This window comes from Manduca sexta, unplaced genomic scaffold (genome assembly GCF_014839805.1).
Source record: "Manduca sexta isolate Smith_Timp_Sample1 unplaced genomic scaffold, JHU_Msex_v1.0 HiC_scaffold_138, whole genome shotgun sequence".
Taxonomy (NCBI): domain Eukaryota; kingdom Metazoa; phylum Arthropoda; class Insecta; order Lepidoptera; family Sphingidae; genus Manduca; species Manduca sexta.
Window position 1 is genome coordinate 22824 of NW_023592238.1, and position 6119 is coordinate 28942.

Here is a 6119-nt window from a genome sequence, read left to right on the forward strand (position 1 = left end):
TCGGGCGGCGTGGCGGTGGGCGTGCGCGACGTGGCGCTGCTGAAAGACTCCTAACAACTTTTGGCGCTATTTTTAAATTTATTCACATTTTCCTGTGGCGCCACTATAATATCCTTTTCCGAGATGTTCTTCAGGCTTCTTGCCTCTGTCCACCTCTATCAAACCTCTATCCTCTCTACTTTCAGGCTAGGCCTATATATCCGGAAAGGCATACCGGATTCAGTAACGGAAGTCAAAATCTGAAAAACGAATTTATAAGTTCGTCTTAAACCTACATATTTACACATATATTGCAACTTTTTAAATTATAATGATATTAAATTTCTACGAATAATGTCATATCGGTAGTCACAGATTATCGGGAAGGTGCTTTCGAAATTGTGAGAGGATGGATGTTAGGAGACTGATAAAAAGGATAACATATAAGGCGAATGTGGACATAAAGCCGATAGGGATCGACCACATCGAACCTTCAATTGTCAGATAACTGACATTATTAGTAAAGGGTCAAATAAACCTGAACCAGTGGGAATGCATGAAAAGATTGATGCTGATGGAGGAAGCGAGAGAACTATGTTAGAATCGTACAAAATGGCAATCCATAGTCTCTGCCTACTACTATGGGATAAAGGCGTGATATTATGTTTGTATATATAATGTATGTAAAATCATCGTACCAAGTCTCAAGATTTAAACGGTAGGTAACTAATTGAAATAACAAGTGTGATATGTACAATCAGCAAAGTTGGCGGTCGACCACCCTAAGGGTCAAAATAACTTGGCAAATTTGTTTTACTACGTTTGGGAGGCGGGGTTTGGGATCGATTGCATAGATCGATATCAGTCGTAAGTCTGCTGGCTACCTGCAATGACGTTACGTAACACTACCGAACCGCTGCTGAGTGTATAATAGAAAACGAAATTAAAATTGACGCGCGCACGTCTATGCTATGACGATAATTCCTATACTTGTAAGATGCATATCGTCGGCGTAAGGAACGTAATAACAAAAGTTTTATAGTTTGGAGACAATCGCAATTTACAGTGTTTTTATTGATGAATTTTTTGGCATTATTTTTTAATAAATGAGAAACGACATTACGTTAATTATTTTATATCATATTATGTGCCTGATTACCTTCTTTTTAACTTTTAACAAACCAAACTTTATGTTGTATTAAAAAATAATCATTTTAAAGCAATTTCCGCCATATTTGTCACAACTATATTTTGTAAGTAAATTATGATTAGCTACTTTTTAAGCCGTTTTTTAGTTTTCGGTCTCTTTAAACCCATAGTCTATAATTAATTTATTAAATAAATTCAATGGCTGCATAATATTATGATTGAATTTTGAATCGTAAAATTTAAACTGTTCAGTTTATTCAATTCGTTCAATAATTCATATTATAATAATAAATCATAGTTAATAGATTTCATTATTTGAATTGTTATTTTATTTCATTTCAAAAACTTAGACGATAACATTTTATTCCAATCTCTGTATTTACAAATATGTATTAACATTAAAGTTAAAATAATTGACCTAAAATTATTAGCTTCTTGGAAATACAATTCTTTTATTTCCTCTTAATGATCTTTTTTTATCTTAAATATGAATAGTTTTTGAGTTAATAACGAAATACCTTTTTTTCATCCTAATTTGAACTATTTAACACCTTTTTGAAGTAGTTATTTGGACTATTTATCGGTATGCAGCGATTATTATTTATTGAATTTGAGGCGAGTTTAAAGATTTTATGTGTAGGCGGTAATATGCTTTTATTGAGTAATATTGAAAGGCCAACATTTTTATTGCTGCAGATGTTGTTTGAAAAAAATAAATATATCACATAAAAATGGTTTGTTAAAGAGCGCATTTTTATCAATGTTTGTATTGACACCGGTCTTACGTGGACGCATTTATCGTTAAACTGAGTCTATTGTTATGCTATTGAATTTAGAGGCATTTAAAGATTATAAGTGTAGGCGTTGATTTGAATTCTTATTACAGTAATATTTGCAAGGCTAACATTTTATTGCTGCACATGTCCAGTTTGTAAATTTTAGTTACTTTCTTTAGCCAATTATTTAGTTTTCGCTCAGTTAAAACCCAAAGTCTATAATCAACTTACAGTTATTGATTTTTTACCGATTTAATAGCTGCATATTATGATTGAATTTTGAATTATATAAATTACTTAAACAGTTCAGTTTATTTAATTCGTTAAATCATTCACATAATCATAAATTATTGTTATTCGTTTCATTATTAGAAATTATTATATTTTTTCTCAATTGTTTTATGCTTTTTGAACATTTTATTTACTTTTAAAGGACATGTCCGTTTTTTGTATGGGCGCTGGTTTTATGTTTCGAATAAATTCCAACCAACCTCAAACTTATTGAATAATAATGTGCCAAAAATTAGTAACTTGGAGTCATTAAATAATAATTTTAGACCCTTCATTGATAAGAAAAATAAGAAAGAAAAGTCATGGCTGAGTAATTCATACAAATAATTTCACGATTCGTCAAAAGATATAACTACCTGTTTTTTTACATAAGTAAGTGTTATTATTATCATTTACGGATATAAAGGGAAAAATTTAAAAAATAAGAAAATTTGAAAAAATATTTGCAGTAAGTAATTATTTTCAGAGATAACTAAACAAGATTTTTGATTACTTAACTTTTTCGGGATGCCTTCCAAATGTAATAACGTTTATATTTGCAGAGTTCATTTTAAGTGTAAAATTTAAAGTAAATAATTTTTTAAATCTCACAATCAAATCTTTCAAATAAAATGATTTATTTCAATAGGCTCGTTTTGTGAACCAGTCCATGAGGCCCACGCACATATCGCTACGATATATAATTATCAAAAGTTAAAATCGAATATAGTAGATAATATATTTGCAACACCAATAAATAATGAGATACACATGTAAAATGAAATTTCGTAGAAAGTCTATGTAAATAAAACACATTTTTTGTTACTTCAGTGATATGATTTAATTGTATTCATTACAAGTTTGATACGCTCAGCAGGCAGGTTGAGTAGAGTGTGCGCTCTGGATCGGTTGGCGATGAAGCTCTCATCCGCATCCTAGTGTATACATCGAGGGACAGTGGTTCTCTGTAATACAATTAAATTATATATTAATTACTAAAATCTATTATTCTAATAATATTTTAACGTAATGACTACAGTGCCAAAATAATAAAATTTATATGGGAGCAGAACGCCAGTGCGGTCGACACAAAATACGTGGGTCAAGTACGAAATAATCCAAATTAAGTAAAAAATCAGCTCTGTTTTCCATAATTGCACACATTTTATTGAGATAAAAATCCCAAATTTGCATTAAATCGGATTGTAATTCTACTTTAATTCAGTGCTACATATTATGTAGTTGTAAAAGAAACAATAATAACAGAAACCTCTGGGTTAAACTGGGTGGGACTTAAACGTCTATAAGCGGATCTTACAAACGCGCCGACATAGTTAATTACTCTAGTAAGAAATCATATTACCACTACTTAAAATCTTTAAACTCGTCTAAATTCAATAAACAATGGACGCCGCTTTCCGATAAAGGCGTCGACATGGAACCGGGTTAACAAAAACATAAAAATGTCGTCCTCTAACAAAGACCCTTTTTATGTGAAATCTTTACACTTTTTAAACTGCACATGTGCAGCAATAAAAATGTTGGCTATGCAATATTACTGTAATAAAAACAAATTATCGCCTATCCATAAATTATTTATACTCGTCTATATTTTTGGCATTAAATAAAAATTATTAATAAAGGAGATAGAATTTCGGGCGTCTTCTTCTTTAAATTGGAAATTTCCTCCTTATTTCTTAAATAAGGAGGATTAAATAAAATTTCCTCCTTATTTCTTATTTTTTAAGTTATCGAAGAACCTCTTTATCCTCTTAATAACAATTGTATTTTTAAGTGCCAATGAACACTAAAGATTATTTTTCTAGACGTCATGTTATCCAAATCGAATGAGCTATCACTCATATTTTTGGATCTTTCTCAATACATAAATTGACACCTTTTGAGCTTATTGACTGGACTAAAAGGCTTACCGGCCTGTCTTAATATATTCCCAACATTAAATTAGAGTTTACTATTAAAAGTTGACGGTAAAAGTTACGCTTAATGCTACTGCTGTTTCAATATCGAAAACTCTGAATTTTTAACTGAGATCAAGAAAAGATAGGTAACACCTATAAGTATAGTGAGTATACCCGTCGAAGTAGTTTATTTTTGCATTGAGTACTTTTAAGTTTTCCAATTATATTTCTTTTCAATATATTGACATTTGATTATTCGTAAAGCAACTTAAATAACATACTACATAGATTACTACAAGTATGATCAATAGCACTATGTTAATTTTTTGGCAAAAACACACAATGACTAATGATATTTGACCCTACGATAGATAGGATAACTTAAGGATTAATATAAAATATAATAAGTAGCATATTGAAGTCTGTTTTACACAATTAAAGGAATAAGTATTCATCAAAACTCAATAATATTATAATTATATTTAAAAGAGCTTAAAAGGTGGTCTATGTTGGCTTTAAATATAATTAATTATGATGACCAATAATTAAAAAAGCCATAAACCGCGATTTTCTCAAAACTGCAAAATTTTAATTATTAGTTCTCTGCCCTGACGATATTTTCCCACGCATATTAACGTCCACTAGTTAAAATTAATATTAAAATATTATATAGTATAGTATGACTGATTTACTTACTGTAATATTTAATTCCCGGAATATATAATCCATGGTGCAGTAGTCACATGACGGGTCGGCGACTAAGTAATTAAGAGTCCAGTAAACGAACATAAGTCTACGTAGTGGCAAGATATCGGTGTCCGTAAACGAAAAAATAATTGTGAGCAAAATACTACTGGTACTCAATAGTTGCGTGCGCGTCGTCAATCAGTAAAATACAACTAAAGTAAACAATAATAGTTATCTGCTGTTCCTTTCGCACATCTCCAAAACTGTCGTAATTGGTGAAATATGAGACAGGGGCGTGTCTAAATATCTCGGGACATTAGACCGGTCAAGCAAAATGTGTTTGGAAGTGTACTAGCACCAACTTGTCCGATTGTACCTCCATTCTCACCTCCATTTTCTACCTCCATTCTCCATGACTGCCTCGGTGGCGTAGTTGTACATGTCCGGTACAATAGCGCTCTGAGGTCCTAGGTTCGAATCCCGGGTCGGGCAAATTGATATTTGGGTTTTCTGCTCAGTATCAGCCCGGAGTCTGGAATTTGTGCCCGATATAGCGATAGGCTCGCCCTATCACACATCATGGGACGGAACATACTTGGCGAAAAGTGGGTGCCCTAGTTGCGCCTCTGCATACCCCTTCGGGGATAAAATGCGTGATGTTATGTATGTATGAATTCTCACTTATTATTTCCAGAAGCCGACGTTTCTAATTTAGGGCATCATTCAATATAGATCATTATCGAAATTCTATTTGATATTCAGAAGTTCCTCTCTGCATCTTCGGTGCTCGATCATATACTAATGTATATAAAGCGAAACCATTGCGAAATCCGGAGTTATATAAACAACAAATAAAAATATGATGACTAGATATACTCTCTTTGTAACTTAAAATAAAAATCATTCACTCACCAAAAATTCCATGTGTCCGCCGTTTTGTATGGTATCCGGAGCGTTCTGAAATCTGAATTCAGAAACGGAAAACGTATGTATAAAGCTCGGCTCTCATTACTATTACTACCAGTGTTGCCAGAAGGTTACATTTCTTACATTTTTCGTTACTTTTGACCCCCCCTCGCGTAACATGTAAGTAATTTTTATATAAGGCAATTTTCGTAACTTTGAGAACAACGAGATTTGTAATACAATTTTTTTATTGTAAACGTAAAGTAAAGTAAAGTTTACGAACGCATTTCTATTCAACGCATCCAAATTGAACGCACCTAAAACTGGCGGGTCTAAAAAGTATTTCATTCCATATCACACTTAGAGATGGCTCGCCATGACAAAATGGAACGTAACTCGGATATATTAAAACTTGATTTTTGCTTGAGTGTGC